Source organism: Equus asinus, chromosome 4, assembly GCF_041296235.1.
Source record: "Equus asinus isolate D_3611 breed Donkey chromosome 4, EquAss-T2T_v2, whole genome shotgun sequence".
In the NCBI taxonomy this organism is placed as follows: domain Eukaryota; kingdom Metazoa; phylum Chordata; class Mammalia; order Perissodactyla; family Equidae; genus Equus; species Equus asinus.
In genome coordinates, this window is record NC_091793.1 from 82,500,873 (window position 1) to 82,520,557 (window position 19,685).

A 19,685-nucleotide genomic window follows, 5' to 3' on the forward strand; every position below is an offset into this window, starting at 1 on the left:
TTGTGCTGTCTTGTTAGGTCCTGCCCAGGACGTGAATCATCCCTTTGTCCAGCTATCCATGCTATATATTCTACCCACGCATAGTCGTTTAGCTGTCTCAGGTATCAGATCCACTGTCAAGGTATCGCAGTGCCTGTGTTCAAGTAACCCTTATTTTACTTAATAATGGCCCCAAAGTACAAGAGTGGTGATGCTGGCAGTTTGAATATGTCGAAGAGAAGCCGTCAAGTGTTTCCTTTAAATGGAAAGATAAAAGTTCTCGCTGTAACAAGGAAAGAAAAAAATCCTGTGTTGAGGTTGTTAAGCTCTACGATAATTTTCACTACAGTATGTTGTTATAATTGTTCTATTTTATTGTTAGTTGTTGTTAATCTCTTACTGTGCCTAAATTTATAAGTTAAACTTACCGTAGGTATGTACGTATAGGAAAAAACATAGTATATATAGGGTTTGGTACTATTTGTGGCTTCAGGCATCCACTGGGGGTCTTGGAAGGTACCCCCGTGAATAAAGGAGAACTGCTATATTTGATATGAAAGATAAACATGTGTGGATGCACATATAAACATGCGCACATACATACATATATGTACTATATATTTTTACATATAATATGGGAGTGTGTACACCCACAAATTCCCATCTGTATAAATGTCTGTGTATATATATATATATGCATATATATACACAGACATACCTTGTTTTATTGTGCTTTTTTTTAATCATGCTTCACAAATATTGCGTTTTTATGAGAACCTCCACCAGCAAAAAGATGATGACTCACTGAAGGCTCAGGCAGTTTTAGCAATAAAGTATTTTTTTAATTAACATATGCACTTTTTTTTTAGATGTAATGCTATTGCACACTTAATAGACTACAATATAGTGTGAATATAACTTTTAAATGCACTGGAAAACCGAAAAGTTTGTGTGACTCGCTTTATTCTGATATTTGCTTTATTGCAGCGGTCTGGAACCATTACAATATCTCTGGGATATGCCTGTGTATACGCACACACACACACACACACGACCCCCTCGAAGCTATGAAACATATAAACAAGAAACAGTTTGCAATTCAACAGAGAAACAGAAAGTTCCCATCTTTGATAAATGTCTTTTTGAGAGTGAATTTTGAAAGCCAAATGTGACAAAATCATTCTAAGATAAACATATATTATAAAAGAGCTTCCTGAAAAATACTATGAAATCTCTAATTATCTGTCTCATTTGGGTTGTGAACTTTGTCAAAATATTTCCAAAATATTGTTTACATGTTATTTAATGTTGGAGCCATAGTAGATCAGGTTCAATGCATTGAGTGTCGAGTTGTGGGATAGAGTCCTTGCTTTCAGTGCGTCCAATGGTTTCCCACAGCCTCTGAGTATTCCCAAGGCTCCCTCTTCTTTCTTTTTGGCTAGTCTCTCTGTTCTTCCTCCAAAATTTTAGAATTCAAATGAGACATTCCACCCATAAAGAAGACGGATGGAATTCTAGTTCACTAATTAAGGCATAGTGTTTTTAGAAGCTGAGCTTTCAAAGAGGGTTAAATAGTTAGCACAATTAATTGGGGGGAATTTCTTCTCACGCCATCCTGTTTTTCTTCCCTATTTCCTTATTCTCAAGGGGAGCCATCCCCGCCTGAGGAAGACTCATGAGAAAAGGTGAGGGGTAGTTATGTGAAGGGTATTAAAACAGCATTCTCAGAAGAAATGGGGTTGAGTCCTACACAGAGAAAAGTAGCAGATTTCCACCTCAAAGGGTGAGTTGCCTCTGGCTTCTTTCCTCTAGTGCTAGCGTGTGGTTTTTGTTTTGCTTAATTAGTATGTTCTGAAATAGGAGGTGGGGCATGTTTATATGGGTCGAAACTGGAATTTGTGAAGATACTTCAACATCTTCCAAGTTGGGTTAATCCAAACATAAATCTTTCATGTGTCTCTCTTTCAAAAGTCTGTAAAGTTCAGCAGGATGCAGGCAGATCATACTGCAGAAGTTCACACTCACAAAACAGAAATAGTTATTCCTTGGAGTTACCTGTAATCATGCAAAAATTTCCTTATAAATAAGAAATTCGTAGACTTTCCATTTGTAAACAAAGAGCTCAATTGGAAGAAATAATTCATTAAGAGGCAATGTCTCTTTTTGAAAGAGGTAAACTCAAATTGGGCCTTGACAAAAGATTTTAAAGATAGGAACCAGCAGCACAATACAACTAGAGAAAATGACATTGACCTTGGTTTGATTGGTTTTAGATATGTAAAGTCGAACACTTTTCTCCTGTAGTCATATGACTTGTAAAGATAAAGAACTTTTAGGTTTAAGAGGGCCATCTTGGGAAAGGTAGGTGATGTTAGAGAGAAAACGATTGGAATTAGAGAAGGGTCATGGAATTAGGAGATAGGGCAAATTAAAATATATCCCTGAAAATTAAATTACAAAATGAAAAAGTACGTTTAATGAGGAAAGATGCCTTTTTTATTGTTATAAAAATTCACATAGCATAAAATTTATCCTTTTAACTACTCTATTTATTTACTTATTTATTTATTTACAGTGAGGAAGACTGGTCCTGAGCTAACATCTGTTGTCAATCTTCCTCTTTTTCCTTGAGGAAGATTATCCCTGAGCAAACATCTGTGCCAATCTTCCTCTACTTCGTGTTTGGGTCACTGCCACAGTAAAGCTTGATGAGTAGTGTATGTCCCTACCTGGGATCTGAACCCACGAACCTCGGGCCACTGGAGCAGAGTGTGCAAACCTAACCACAAGGCCACTGGGCTGGCTCCTAACTACTTTAGAGTGTACAATTCAGTGACATTTATTAAATTCACCTTGTTGTGCATCCATTGCTGCCATCTAGTTTCAGAAGAAAACTGTGTATCCATTAAGTAGTCTCTCCCAATTTCCCCCTTCCTCCCAGACCCTGGAATGCATTAAATTTCTTTTTTTCCCTCTATTGATTTGTCTATTATAGATACTTCATATGAATGGAATCATACAGTATGTGACCTTTTGTGTCTGGCTTCTTTCGGTTAGCAATATTTCCAACATTTATTCATGCTATAGCATGTATCAGAGTTCATTTTTATGACTGAATAATGTTGCACTGAATGGATATACCACAATTGTTTATGCATTCAGTCGTTGATGGACATTTAGGTTGTTTCCACCTTGTGTCTATTATGAATAATGATGCTGTGAGCATTCACATATAAGTTCTTGTTTGAACACCCATTTTCACTTCTTTGGTATATATGTATCTAGGAGTGGAATTGCTGGCTAATATGGTAATATAGGCTTACCGTATTGAGAAACTGCAAAACTGTTTTCCCCAAGTTGTTATGGTAGGTTGATTTGAGATGTTCTTTTTCCCCATAGGCATTGTAGCTATAAATTTTTCTCTGAGCACTGCCTTTGTTGAATTGAATTCCATAAGCTTTGGTATATTGTGTTTTCACTTTCATTCATCTCTGTGTATTTTTTGTTTCCCCTTGTGATTTTTTCTTTAATTCATTGGTTGTTTAAAATTATATTGTTTAATTCCGTATATTTGTGACTCTTTCAGTTTTCTTCCTCTTATTGATTTATAGCTTCATTCCATTATGGTTCAAGAAGATAATTTGTATCATCTCACATTTTAAAATTTATTGAGACTTGTTTTGTGGATGAACATCTGGTCTATCCTGGAGAATGTTCCATGTGCCCTTGAGAAGAATATGCATTTTCTTGTCGTATATATGTCTGTTAGGTCTATTTGGTTAGCCTTGCTGTTCAAGTCCTCTATTTCCTTATTGATAGTCTGTGTAGTTATACTACCCATTGCTGATAATGGTGCACTGTAATAGTGATTATAGTGTATTGAAGTATCCAATTATTATGGTAGAACAGTTAACCTCTCCTTTCACTTTTGTCAATTTTATCTACATATACTTGGAGGCTCTGTTGTTACGTACATGCATTTTTATAATTGCTATATCATTTTTATGGATTGACCCTTTTATCAATAATATATTCATGCTTATAATTGTTATATCATTTTGATGGACTAATTCTGTTATTAATATTAATATCTTTGTTTCTTGTAACAATTTTTGACAGCATCTGTTTTGTCTGATATTAGAGTAGCCACTTCAGTTATCTTTGGATTGCTATTTGTATAGAGTATCTTTTTTACATCACTTCATTTTTAGCCTACTTTTGTTTTTATGTCTAAAGTGAGTCTGTGTCTAAAGGTAGGCAGTGTATAGTTGGATCATTTTTTTCTTTTGTCCATTCTGCCAATCTATACCTTTTTTGATTGGGTAGCTTAATCCATTTAGATTTAAAGTAATTATTGATAAGGAAGGATTTCTGCCATTTTTCTATTTGTTTTTTGTTTTATAGATTTTTTTGTCCCCCATTTCCTCCACCACTGCCTTCTTTTGTGTTTAGTGTTTTTTTTTTTTGAAGTGAACCATTTGATTCTTTTTTCACTTCCTTTTGTGTATATTCCATAAATATTTTCTTTGTGGTTACCATGGGGATTACATTTAACATCCTAAATTCATAACAATCTAAATTGAATTGATAAAAATATCATTTCAATAGCATACAAACCTCTGGTACTTTACACTTCTGTCTTCCCTTTATATTATTGTTGTCACAAATGACCTGTTTATACATTATTTGCCCAGGATTATAGTTTTATACTTATTTTTATGCATTTTCTTTAAAATCACGTAGGAAGTAAAAAGTGGAGTTACCAACCAAAAATACAATAAAATGGCTTTGATATTTACTTACGCATTTACCTTTGCTAGAGATCTTTATTTCTTCATATAGCTTCAAGTTACTGTCTACTGCCCTTTCATTTTAACCTGAAGGACTTCCTTTAGCATTTCTCGTAGGGTAGGTCTAGTGGCGTCAAACTCTCTTAGCTTTTCTTTAGATGGGAATATCTTAATTTCTCCCTTATTATTTAAGGGCAGTTTAACTAGAGATAGAATTCAGATTTTTTCTTTCACAACTTAAAAAATATCATTCCACTGCTTTGTAGCCACCATGGTTTCTAAAGAGAAATCTCTCATACATGATGAATTGCTTTTTTCAACCTTCAAGACCCTTTCTTGGTCTTTGTTTTTCAAGAGTTTGATTATAATGTGTCCAGGTGTGGTTCTCTTTCGGTTTATCCTACTTGAATTTCATTGAGCTTCTTGGATTTGTAGATTAATGCCTTTCATAAATTTTGGAATATTTTTGGCTGTTATTTCTTCAAATACTTTTTCTGCCCCTTTCTCTCTCTCTTCTCCTCTGGGCTTCCCATAATGGCTATGTTGATGCTCTTGATGGTGTTTCACAATTCCCTTAGGCTTAGTTCCCATTTCTTCACTACTTTTGGTGTCTAATCCTCACAGTTGATAATTTCAAGTGTCCTATTTTCAAATCCTGTTATTCTTTCTTCTGTCTGCTCAAATCTGTCATTGATCCCCTCTGATAAAATTTTTATTTCAGTTATTGTCCTTTTCAGCTGCCAAATATCACTTGGTTCTTTTTTATACTTTTGATCACTTTATTGATATTTCTGTTTTGTTCCTACATCATTTTCCTGATTTTCTTTAGTTTTTGTCCATGTTTTCCTTTGGCTCTTTGAATATACTTAAGACAGTTGTTTTAAAGTTTTTTCTAGTAAGTCCAATATCTGGGCTTCCTCAGGGATGATTTCTGTCATTTTATTTTATTCCTTTGAATGGCCCATACTTTCTTGTTTCTTTGTATGCCTTGTGAATATTTTGTTGTGATTGAAAGCAAGGCATTTAAATATTATAATGTGGCTACTTTGGAAATCAGTTTCACCACTTCCCTAGGTTTTCTTGCTTTTTATTTTAATTTTAATTTTTGAAGACTACAATAGCCATTTTATTTAGTGACTTTTCCAAACTATTTTTGCAAAGACTATGTTTCTTGTGTATGGTCAGGGAAGTCTCTGCTCCTTTAGTTCATGGTCAGCCAGTGTTTGACAGATATTGTTAAACAATCTCTTGAATTTCAGGAGTATTTTTAAGTTGCTTTTTTCTTGATTCAGTGTTCACTTGGTTGTTATAAACTTTTGACTATTTTTATAGAGTCCAACAATGTTAGTCTGACGTGAATGTTTTTCAATGTTTCTGTGGGGGAATGAGAACGAGGAGCTGCATACTCCATCACTTTGCTGACCGTCTTCATTTTGGATGAATTGTTCTGTTGAATAGTGAATTGTTTTCTGATATTTTTTTCTTCCAGCACTTTACATTTCTTATCCCATTGCCTCCTAGCTTCCATGGTTTCTGATGAGAAATCATTTTTTAATCTTATTGAAAATCCTTTGCACAGGATGAGTCACTTCTTGTTGCTGCTTCCGAGATTCTCTTTCTTTGGATTTTGACAGTTTGGTTACAATGTGTCTAGGTGTGTGTCTGTTTGTCTTTATTTTGCTTTGAGTTCATTGAGCTTCTTTGATTAACAGAGTCATGTATTTCTTCAAATTTGGGCAGTTTGGCCATTATTTCTTCAATTAGTCTTTCTGACCTTTTTTCTCTCTCTTCTCTGTCTGGTCTCCCATTGTGTATATATTGTTACACTCAACAGTGTTTCAGAGTTATTCTTGGGATCTGATCATTTTTCATTATTAAATTTTCTTTCTGTTCCCCCAACTAAATAATTTAAATTGATCTGTTTTTAGTTCATTGATTATTTCTTTTCTTTGCTCCAATCTGATATTGAACTCCTCTAGTAAATTTTTCACATCAGTTATTTTACTTTCTAGCTCAGAATTTCTATTTGGTTTCTTTTATAATTTCTTTCTCTCTTTTTTTTTGTAACTGAGGAAAATTCACCCTGGGCTAACATCTGTTTCCCATCTTCCTCTTTTTTGCTTGAGGAAGATTAGCCCTGAGCTAACATCTGTACCAATCTTCCTCTATGCTGTGTGTGGGTCACTGTCACAGCATGGTTGATGAGTGGTGTAGGTCCATGCCTGGGGTCCAAACTTGTGAACCTGGGCCACCAAAGCAGAGCACGTTGAACTTTGAGTGTTTGAGTATATTTAATACAGTTGATTTGAAGTCTTTGTCTAGTGCTTCCAATGTCTGGGCTCTCTTCTGCACAGTTTCTGTTAATTAATTTGTGTGTGTTTGTATATGTGTGTGTGCATGGGCCATCCTTTCTTGTTTCATTGTCTGCCTTGTTTTTGTTTTGAAAATTGCTCATTTTGAATATTTTAACACAGTAACTCTAGAACTCGGTGGCCCCTTCCAGAGCTTGTTGTCACTAGTGGTTATGAATCGTAGTTTGTTCATACAGTGACTTTGCTAAAGTATTTTCGTAAAGACTGCATTCTTTACCATGTGTACCCACTCAATTTTATTCTCTATTATCTTGTAGTTAGCTTGTTATTATAAAGAGATTTTCTTAAATGCCTACAATCCAAAACACAATAACAACAACTACTACTGCTACAACAACAATGACCTCTCCTCGTCTTCGCAGGTTGGCCCTGTGTTGGGGCACTCCTTCAAAGCTTATTCAGACTGTTTACCACTCTGCCTTAGCTTTTACTTCCTGCTTACATGGAGTCTAAATGTTAGCCAGACATGAAAGCTTAGGGTCTTCTCAGGTCTTTTCTGAACACGTGTTTAGTCCTGGGCATGTGTATGGCATTTTAAATTCTCCAGAGTATGCAAAAATTTTTAAAGATCTTATTCTCTCTGTATCTCCTACCCTAGCCTTTTCCTTCCCCTAATTTTTGGTCTCTTTACTACTTGCTATGACTAGTATTCCTTGAGCCAGGGATCTGTGGCTAGTATATTTGCCTTTCAGTGCTTTCACCCCAAGGAGTACCCTTCATCCCTGAGCAAGGTCTGAGGTAGGTAAGACATAGGCAACTTCCTGAGCTGCTTCCTCAGGGAGCCACCAGACAGGTCAAAATAGACAACCACAATTCTTTGAGACGAAAGTCTATATTGTTCCATCTGGCACCAACAAGCTGTATGAGGAATGTGGGTGGCCACTTCCTTTCAACCACTGAGCTAGGGAGTGCAAAATGGTAGGTAGGTAAGTTTAAATACCACAGTAGTTTCTTACATAATTTCAGTGGCTTCTTTCTTCATTAAGCATTCTCTTGGTCCTTTTAAGTTTTTTATTAGGTTTCAACATCCCAAAACTTTTGATTCTGACAGTTTTTACCAGCTTAATCATTACTTTAGTGGAGATAAAGAATTTTGGAGTTCCCTACTCTGTCATTTTCAGTGACATCACCCCTGGAAAGCTGACTTTATATGATTAATAAGAAAAGAAGAAAAGAGAGAAAAAGATAGAGGCATTAAGAAAAAAAGAGAATGAAGGACATTTTGACAGATATATCAATAAAGATGATTTTTAAAATTTGCAACCTTCTATAGTGAAGAAATACACCATCCCAGACAAGAAGTGTATGTGGCTGGTATTGAGAAGTAGGCACATGGATGCTGAAGACTTCTATGTGATGTTCAGAAATAGGATAGACCCTTGTCTAGGCTAATAAAAATTATTAAGGGCACACATTTCTACATTCAGCATGTAATTTAAACTCCGAGTTGTAAAGGTGATTTGTTCTTTCTATTTTTTATTATCTTGACAAAATAAAATTAAATCCAGTTCTACCAAAATATCTTCTTTTCCCCAGAATCTCTTTACAAACAAAATGAGTGTATATTGTAGCCGCCCCTGATGCAGGAAGGGTTAATAATCACTGGAAATGGCTTGCCAACTAACTGTGACCCAGAGGTGAGAAGGCCGGTTAGCCAATGACAAGTAAGACCTCCAGGGGGAGGCAACCTAAGCCAGGCATGGTTGCCTGGGGGCACAGATGGAGATACGATATCGGGAGCAGGAGGGGCCATTGCCTAGGAGACCTTGCCTGCTCTGAGATAAAAATATACAAGCACAGCAATAACCTGATAATATCAAAACAGAGGCTGAGGGAGGGCTTCTTGAGAAATCACTAAGAATTCTTGGCTTTCGCTAATTACTTTGTCCAGAACACTTGTGTAGGTTTAACAGATGTAAGTTATGTATATATTGAAACGCTGGTTATAATAAACTCAGAGTGGCCATCAGCCCTCTCCGCATCTATCCTGATGTGTACATTGGATTGCGACACCAACATATATCTTATGCTTTCTGCTCTGTCTCTTTTTCTCAGATATGAGATTCTGCTTCTAAATTAGATTAGAGCCTATGTGAGCAAACTGAAATTCTACTTGACCTTTGGTTTTACTCATTTCCCCATGTGAGGTTGTCTAACCTTTTTATTTTTTCTACACAATAGTTGTGTTCAACTCAGCTCATTTGTGACATTTAACAAACAATGCCAGGATAGAATAACTTTCTACTTTTTGGAGAAAAATGGATTTAAATGCAAAAACCCTTATTAAGCATTGAGAGATTTTATGATTACTTGCTGAATAACAATCATAAAAATATGACCATGTTTCAATTTTCATGATTGACTTGCTTTTCCCACTATTAAGCTACACCTTTCCAGTGTGATTCTGAGTTACACAGTTATTCCAACTAGAAGCTATTGAGATGTCACTTGGTAGGCTCTGCTTTTGAAGTTCTTTTGGCTCAGGGTTAGGGATGGCATAGATTACTTGCAGCCTTTTTCGATGGATGTAGAAAGGTAGGAAACTTCAAATATTTTTGAAGTTGTCTGTTTGTTTTTTTTTGTCTATACCCTAAAAAGGAAATGTTACCGGGGTAAAGAGAGACATTTCATGAATACTTATGTCAGCACAAGAGCATGTTATAACATTTAAGAGTTTTTTGTTGTAAGATGAATCCACATTGAGTGGGCTTTTTTTAAATACCATAAAAACAGCTGAAGAGAAGATGCTTCTCTTAATTCCAGTATTTTTCCCCTTCCTGTGGTGCTTCCCAGGAGTCAGGTTTAGAGCTGAGCCTCCTGCTACATTGCCTTGTTATTAATGATTCCATTTCCTCAGGGGCCCAATGGAGCTATAATCATTTTCTTCCCGTTGGTCTTCACTTCACTGAGAAGATGAGTGAAAATGGATATATCTGCCTTCAAACAGGCAAAAATGTCTCACCTTCATCTTGTGCTCCATTTCTCTCTGTCAAATGGAAGTAGTTTTGTTTTCATTTAAAGAGTGAAGGAAGGAAAAGAAATGCTCTCTTTGTTGACTTTGTTAGTTCAGAGCAGAGCCAGTCACCCTGCCTTATTAGATGGCTGGGGGTAGACAGCAATATCTACACATTCACCGAGTGATGAAATATTTTCCCAAAACAGAAAGCAAAGATATCTGGGGTATTGTAATAAATAATTTTCTTTTCTATTTAGAATTTGAGAAAAAATACTTTCCCAAAGTTCTGAACACATACAATGGCTTCCAGGCTCTGTGTTTTTGAAATACAAATACCACAATAACCATTGGGGTTCATGTTCTATAAAACTTATGATTTGAAAGTGGGATATGGACTGTTATAAAATTATAACTAATGGGCCTAACTGAGATTTAATCTACATGAAAGTGCCAAGGGCATCCTGATCATCCTAAATTAATTTAGGCCCTATCAAAAACATAAAATTGCATTAAATCAAGGATTGGCTTTGAAGGAATGTTTTGAGGTTTGACAATGAAGATTTTACCTATCAGGAGAAAATAAAGATACTAAAATCCTTTTTTGTTTTCTGCCAATGTGACAATTATGACCATTATTGCAGTAAGGATATCTATAAAAATCGTGTTGTAAGATGGATCCTTTTGAGGGTCCTGGAGTACTTACAGAAATAAAGTAACAAGGTCAAATCCTTTAACTTTAAGTCCAAGTCATAGTTTGAAAAACCAGAGTCTCTCTGCCACAACTTCAGGCCATAGTAAAGGCCATACTACCTACCACCTGGGCCTTATTGTCCAGCAGATCTAATGACACTTGTAATGTTTATGGCAAATGGAGATGCTCTATGGAATCTCTGGAAAGCACCAATAGGGGAATCATAGCTCAGCGCTTTAAGATTTGGGAGAAAATCTATACTGTCTCCTGCAGCTGATTTGAGAAAGAGCTACTGGGTTACTACTGGGCCTTGATAGAGATTGAATTCCTAATCATGGGACATCAGGAGATTGCATCATAAGTTGGGTGTTGTCTGACACACCTGGCCATAAATTTGGGCATCCTCAGCAGTAATATATCATAAAATGAAAATAGTCTATAAGAGATTGAACTCAGGCAGATCTTGAAGGCATGAGTAATTTGCATATAATGTTACGACTCAAAAGTGGGCAAAATTTACAGGCCCTCTTAGTACTCTCAAAATGACAATAGTGAAAGAAATTCTTCCGCTGGAAAAAGCTTCAAGCAATACATATGGTTGTCCACTATGCCTGTAATGAGGGATAGCTAAAGGTAATGATTTTCATTAACTTATGAATAATTGCTAATGGTTAGACTGGATGGTTAGGGACTCGAAAGAAACAGGATTTGATAATTGTCAACAGAGAAGTCTGGGGAAGAGATGAATGAATATCTCAGAACTGGGACAAATTATGAAGATATTTGTGTTCCATGTGAATGCTGATTAAAGTTTATCCACTGCAGAAGAGGCTCTTAATAATCAGGTGGACAGGGGCCGGCTCTGTGGCTGATTGGTTAAGTTCGCCCGCTCCGCTGTGGCGGCCCAGGGTTCGGATCCTGGGGGCGGACATGGCACCACTCGTCAGGCCACATTGAGGCGGCATCCCACATCCCACAACTAGAAGGATCTGCAACGAAGATATAGAAATATGTACCAGGGGGGTTTGGGAAATAAAGCAGAAAAGAAAAAAAAAAAAAGATTGGCAACAGCTGTTAGCCCAGGTTAACTGATATTAGTGGAGTTAGGACATAGGAATTTTGTTTAGTTTAGGTCAGGCACAAGAGAAGAGTAGCTAGAAATGGGATAATTAACGTTCCAAAAATTTTATAATTTCAGAAAAAGCATTATAGGCTTACTGGTAGGAAACTTGGAAAATATAAAAATTATAAAGAAAGTAAAATCTCTAATATTTATTCAGCTTCTTCTATGTGCCAGGAATTAGACTAGATTCTTTTACATATTTTAGTTCACAAATGCCCTACAAATTACATACATAGGTACTTTTTAAAATAGATGATGAAATTGATATTCAGAAATATTAATTGATATTCAAAAATGTTCCTGAAAGTACCAGAATTGGAATTTAAACCCCATAAATCTGCCTCCACAGTCCGTGCTCTCTCCCTCTGGAATATAGCCTCCCCCTCGATCAATCAGTCTCAGTCCTAACTCAGTGAGAAATACTATAAATGTTTTCACTAACTTCTTTCTAATCGTTTATTATACGTATATAATAGATGTGCATTTGGAATAGATATTTGACATGTACTATGCATTTAATATTGTAGCCTTTTGATTTTCTTAATTTTACACTGTATTTCCCCACATCTTTAATAATGGTTGTGTAATATTATTTTACTACTCCACCAGTGGTTGAAATTTATACCCTATCCACTGTTTTCACTGTTACAAATAATATCTCATAAGGCATTTTTTGTGAGTTTTTTTTTTTTTTTTTTTGAGGGAGATTAACCCTGAGCTAACATCTGCTGCCAATCCTCCTCTTTTTGCTGAGGAAGAATGGCCCTGAGCTAATATCCCTGCCCATCTTCCTCTACTTCCTCTACCACAGCATGGCTTGCCAAGCAGTGCTGTGTCTGCACTCGAGATCCAAACCAGGGAACCTCGGGCTGCTGAGCAAAACGTGCAAACTTAACCACTACACCACCCGGCTGGCCCCTTTTGTGAATCTTTTGATGACCTTAACATGATTTCTTTAGAATAAATTCATAAAGATGAAATGATATAATCATACATTATAGCTATTTGTGATGATCTTGATACATGTTGCTAAGTTTTTATCAGAAGAATTTTTAACAAAATACCAACAATGAATGAGTGTACATTGAGTCTTTTCACTTTAGTATATATGCTAATTTCACTGGGAAAATATGGTATGTAAAATTATTTTAATATTAAAAAATATTTAATACTTTCTTAAAAACTAAGTATCAGACTAAATTTTGGGGGCAGTGAATTACATTTTTTGTCCGAGTATCTTTAAAAGGTTCTTTATGTTTTATAATAGATATACAGAAATTATTAAAAAATTAGTGTATTATATATGTTTGCCATCTTTGTTGAAAAATTTTTAGACCTAATGTTTACTTTGAATTCTATTGATGACTTTAATACAGTTTCTTATTTTTGTATCGTCAAATCTATTGTTTCCCTTGTTATTGATCTGATTATGGTTAACTTTAAAAAGTCTTTACACATCTGGGTTCACATTAATATTGCCTATATTTTTCTGTTTTTATTGTTAGAATATTTACTTTTTTTTTTTTCTCTATAAAGCAGCGTTTTAATAAAAAGCTCTAATGAATAGGGGGGTATTTTAAAATAATGGCATAGCTAGTTATGTCTGACCTGGGTGGGTTCTACATTCAAGAAACTTGAATTAAAAAAGATCAGAGTAGAGGGTCAGCCAGGTAGCACAGCGGTTATGTGTGCACGTTCCACTTCAGCAGCCCAGGGTTCGCCAGTTCAGATCTAGGGTTGTGGACACGGCACCACTTGGCAAGCCATGCTGTGGTAGGCGTCCCACATATAAAGTAGAGGAAGATGGGCAGGGATGTTAGCTCAGGGCCAGTCTTCCTCAGCAAAAAGAGGATTGGCAGATGTTAGCTCAGGGCTAATCTTCCTCAAAAAAAGAAAAAAGATCAGAGTAGGATGTTGGGTTACACTGGGGGGGAGGAGAGTGATAGATAATACCGCATTACCATTTAGTGCCTATGCCCCATGCATCAAGCAGTTGGCTAATTGTTATTTACATGTTGCTTATTCTCACAAAAATCCCATTAGTTGTATTTTATTATCTTTGTTTTAAAGATGCCCGAAGATGTTAGTAAATTAGTAGGTTAGTACATTTCTCCAAGGTCGGTAAGCTAGAGAATGTCAGAATTAGTATACGTGAAGCATATGCTTTTAAACTGAAAAATTTTTTATTTTTCTCTGAGAACTACAAGATTAAACTTTTTATTCAAAAATTTGCACACTATAGAATTGTATAAAATGAAACATTTAAATATCTTTCTGTTTCCCTCGATTTTTTATATAAATAGGGCATTATTATTCATTCGATAAATATTTATCGACTGTCTACCATGTGCCTAGCACTCTTTTAGAACGTCTCTGATTTCACGGAATGCACATTCTCGTATTGCTCTAAAGTTGCATTTTTATCTTGTTTTTAAGTTAAGAAAACTTCTTTTGAAGAGTTTTGCATAGCTCTGTTTTTATCCCTATCCCTGTATCTGTGTCTCTGATTGTGCCTCTGTCTTCATCTCTCCCTCTCTGTATGCATGCCTTATTCTGTTTAATGGCTCCATTATATTTCAGAAATAAATATATGTACCCTAATTCATCTAATTACTGATGAAAGTTCAGATTGATTCCAGAGTACAGCTTTTAAACGCCCCTGTGTAAATATCTTTTTCACACGTGAGAGTTTTTTAAGACAAATTCTTAGGACTGAAAGTATAGAGTCAAATGGTTTGCATTTAAAATGTATGAAAAATGCCAAATTGCCTTCCAAAAATATTTCACAAATTGACATTCCTATCAACACTGTGGGAGAGTTCTCATTTCCCGTCTTCCTTACAAAAATGAATTTCATCAATCTTTTAAATTTTGTCAATCTGAAGTGTGAAAAATGATGTCAGTGCCTTAATTTACATTTTCCTGATTCCTTCATATGCAACCTCATCTTTTCAAACATAAAAAGTTTATTGAATGAACTGCAGTGAAGATGAGGCAATCCAGGAACCAATTATATTCTTTTTTTCCTTGCCAACCTTTCAAAACTACTCCTTAGAATCCTTCTTTTCTGCCCCGGACAAAAGCTGGGGTAGGTGTCATAGATTTTCTTGGCCATTTCAGTCTTGATAACATTCCCATCTCAGTAGTTTCAGAAATTCTACGTAGTCTAAGATCAACACTAATGCTTGTTATTCATTTCAAAACTCTTTCCCTCTCCCAGCTGGAAGTCTTTAGCTGTGAAGAGGAGTATGTTTTGTGAGCTTGCCTTTTCACTCTTTTGTCTTCCTCACTCTCAACCTACTTTTCTAGTCTTTCGAAGTTTGGGCTTAGTGAGAAAAAGTCTTAGAAAAAAAGGACACAGTCCTGTGGTCCTAGCAGAGCTGTATTCTCTGTTTAGTGCCCTCTCAGCAACAGGTATAAAATCGTTGTTGTTGTTTTCTCTGTGGAAGGCTGTTTTCATATCCTGATACTTCCCCCTGAGAAAACTTGGCTGTAGCTCACTGGACCCCAGTGACACCGCTTCTCCGGGTTCCGGGTTTCCAGTGGCCCACACCCCTGTTGGAGTCCTTTTGCATCTTCAGGTCATTCTTAAGGAGGAGGATCTCCCCTTTTAAGTAACATTATGTTTAAGCATATCAAACCTACAGGAAAGTACATACTTACATGTTCAACCACAGGATTTTTCTCAAAGTGAACATATCCACATATTCACCTCTCAGAGCAAGAAACGGAACCTTTCCAGCTGAGCAAGAAGACTGCTTTATGCCTTTACCCAGTGAGGACCAGTCCTCAAAATAATCGCTGATTTGACTTAGAAATAGCTTTGCCTGCTTCTCTCTAATAACGCTTCTGATCTTAGAGTCTACTTTTTCTTATTTAGTTTGGGGCCAACAGTTCTCTTTTGGTTAGTATTTGCATTACACATCTTGCTCTATCCTTTGACTTTCAACCTTCTGTGCCCCTATATTCAATATGTATCTTTCTAAAGCAACATATAGTTATATTTTTAATAGTCTTGGATTTTTTTTTGTCTTTCACTTAGAGTATGCAGAATGTTATTTTGTAACATAGTTGTTCATATGTGGGTTTAGATCTATCGTCTTACTTTTGGTTTAAAATTATCCCAGCTCTTCTACGTCTCTCCTTCTTTTCTTTTCTATCTTTTGGGATACTTAAGTATATTTATTATTCCATTTTCTTCTTCTATTATGTGGTTAGTTTTATATTCTTTTACTACTATTTTTTTTCACTGGTTACCTTTGAAATTACAGCCGGCATAAACTTGCCTTCTCCAAATGTTTTATGAATTACTGCCTCTTACAGATTCTGAATAATGCAAATGTCTTAAAACACTTCAGTTTCACTCAAGCCTCCCTGTCTTTTGTGTTTTTGGTTTCATATATTTTATTTCTATTTCAAATTTCTCAGGATATTATTATTTTGTGGAATATTGACTTTTAGTTATCTCCTATTCACCATTTTTATTACACAGTTACATCGTTCTTTCCTGAATTTCCATGCTTTGCCAGACATGCTGTTCCTTCTGCCTCAAGAAATCCTTTCCCTTCTTCCCTCTTTTGTTTAGTTTCATTGGCTGGTAAGAAAATTTATTTCTGTTTTATTATCTGGAAATGTTTTTATTTGCCTCTCATTCAGCCTTTAGCAAAGTCATTTTATTGTTTTCTGGCTTCTATCATTTCTTTTATGAACAGCTTTTAGTTGTAACGTTGTGTCTTTTAAGGAAATTTTTAAAAAAATTATTCCTTGGTTTTGGGTAGTTTTACTGATATGTTTAGCATAGTTGTCTTTGTATCTTCCTTGGGGTGTACGATGCGTCTTGAATCAGTGGCTTAATATCTTTCTTCAATGCTGTTAAGTTCTTAACTATTATATTTTCCAGGATTGCTTCTGTACCATTCTCTCTTAAATTTTTCTGAGACTCAAATGATACCTATGTAAGATCTTTTCATCTTCTCTTATATGACTTTAAGACCTTTCTATATTTTGTATCTTTTCCTCTTTGTACTGGATATTTTCCATTGGTCTATCTTCTACAGCATTAATCCTCTTTGTAGTTGTTAATTAACCCCATCAGTTGCATTCTTAATTTCGGTCAAGTATTTTTCACTTCTAACTTAACTTTAATTCTCTCTTATAGTTCTCAATTCTTTTGAGAAATTCTCTATATTATGATCTCTTTTCTTGAACGTATTCATCATTGTAGAAGTCCATATCTGAAAATGGAAATATATGGATCATCTGAAGATCTCTGTCTATTTTCTGGTTTGTCTCTTGCCATCTCTTCATATACTTGCTATTTTTTGATTGAATGTTAGGCATTATAAATTAATAACTGAAAAGGGTATAAAGTATGCTTTATTCCATCAAAGAATATTTTCTTTATTTTCTGCTAGATAGTTAGACCAGGATCAGATCTCATTCATACAAGCAATGATCAAGTATATATGGAGTTATTTATCAATCTCTGTGAAAACTTTTCTATTTCTAGATTGTTTTTATTCTTAGAGAGTCATCCTTAAGTGATCCCAACTGAAAACTTGAAATTTTTCACAAGGTTTTCTCCATTTCTGTGGATCTGTATTGAAATTTTATCTCTTCCACCAGGTAAGACTGCTCATAAATCTGCTTACTGTGCCAGCCTCTTAGCAGCTGCTTTTTCAGTTTCTCTGCCTCTCGACCTGAGCTGACTAAGAATCGGTGATGCCTCGAGGAGAAAGAGGATCAGACTGTTGGGGATTCCTCCTCTGCACTTTCCTTCCTTCCCGGATCATGGACATACGAGTCCTCATTTGTCGATATCTCTCAAATCCATTGTTTCATTTCTCCTGCTCTGTAATATTCCTAATAGCCCTGTAAAGATTTTCTACCCTAAAACAGCTGCTTTCCTCTCTCTCTCACACTTTCTTTTCACCTCTTGGTCTTCCTACTCTCACTGAAAAGTAGCGTGGAATGCATGGTCAACCTCAGTGAGTCTCCATTCTGCCTGGAGTCTATGCCCATCCCTTTTAAGCTGCCTTTATATTTCTCTGTGGACTTTACTCAGGTGAGTTTTATATTTTACCCAGCTTTTCTAGTTATTTTTGATGAGTTCAAAATACAGGCTAATCTCTCATAACTGAAAGCATATAGTTTCCCTTTTAAGATAATCCCAGTCTAATTCTCTTCCCCATGACCCACTTCTATGCACTCTGGAAGCCCTCCACCCTTTTTGAGGTAACGATGAGACATGCAGTCCTGTCTCACTGAAAGGCTACTCAGGCCACACTAACCATTCTCTCCAGAGGAATTTTCCCTAAGGCCTCTTCAAACTTGCTTCTCACACAGACCAGAGATGGGTGCTTGGCTGCTGTGGCAGAACACAGTTTTGGCTGGCACCTTTGCCAATCTCTTCATAACCACTCTTTTAGAATGAGGGATGCTTAATGTCTATTGTTTTGTCTTAGTTTAATGAGTTTCTCTGGAAACTTGGAGACAGCAAAGTTATATTTACCATTCTGTTGCATATTTGCTGGCTGGTTTAAATTTTTCTCTTTGAAGTACCTAGTCATATCCTTTAACCGTTTTCTTCTGCTAGCTTTTTTCTACTTTTAAAATTAGTTTTTTTGTTTTTATTTAATGTGAAATATTTTCCAAATGTTTTTTAAGTTTTCCACTTATTTTAAAATTTATGATATCTTTTATTATAGTAGATGTGAAGTAGAGATCTAAGTTTTTATTTTTCAAAAGGTATCCCACTTCACAAAATCACATATAAATAGATTATCCTTTCACAGTCATTATAGTCTTTCCTTTATCTTAAATTATATTTGTTCCTTAGATCTTCAAAGACGGAGTTAATAGCCTCTAAAATAGTGAGATCCTTATCTTTTTTCAATATCTATACATCTTATCATACTTTTTAATTTTGTGTGCCACACTAGACATAGAGAGGAAATGTTGACTGGTAATAGTACTTAACATATATTCTGATATTTTTCCTCTTTTTAATCATAATGTTCTTTGTACTTTTCCTTTTTCATTGTTATGTCTCTAATATGTCTATGTTAAGATTGATATTTACCATGGCTTTTGGTAGATGTTTGTTTCGTAAGTTGAAGGATGTTCCCATTTATTTCTATCTTAGTATGGTTATTTACTTAGGAATAGATATTCTGCATCTATTAAGATAATTTTTTCTTTTAACATCTTACTTAAATGAGTTAGTCAGTTTTTTATGTTAAATAAGCCTTGAAATTCTTAAGAATTTCATTGATATGATTTCCAAAATTTTATTTAAGTTTTTATATTTGTGTTTAGAACTAACAGTAGTATGTATATGTTTGTACTATTCTTGTCTGCTTTTGGAATCATAGTATTCTTCACATTATTCATCAATAATTATTTAAACATGAATTTATTAGAGAATTCTCTTTTTTTACTACTATTTCTTCTATTTTATCCTTTTTATCTACCTTGAATCCATATTTATATGTTTGTGTATAGTCTCAAGCAATTTCTTCATACATAGTCCTCGTATCTTCTATAAAGTTCCTACCTTTTCCTCCTATTTGTACAGTACCTCAGGTATAGAATTTCTACTTGAGGATCATTTTCTTTTTTAGTTAGCATTTTGAAGATGTTGCTCCCTTGTGTTCTAGCATCTGTGATTGATAACAAAAAAGTTTCACACCAATTTGACTTTTTTAATTTAGTCTCTGAAAACATTTTGCGCTTTCATTTTGTCCATGATTTGAAATTTCACACTAGTATTTCT

At 35.3% G+C, this 19,685-nt stretch overlaps 1 long non-coding RNA gene across 2 annotated transcripts in view; it reads left to right on the forward strand.

The window, feature by feature from the left end:
• Nucleotides 1-1,636: 1,636 nt before the first annotated feature.
• The window catches only part of LOC139045188 (uncharacterized), a 208,723-nt gene continuing 190,674 nt past the window's right edge, over nt 1,637-19,685 (forward strand). For both annotated transcript variants that reach the window (XR_011503081.1, XR_011503080.1), the window contains exon 1: nt 1,637-1,762. This is a non-coding gene — a long non-coding RNA (uncharacterized lncRNA). The remainder of the gene's footprint in view (nt 1,763-19,685) is intronic.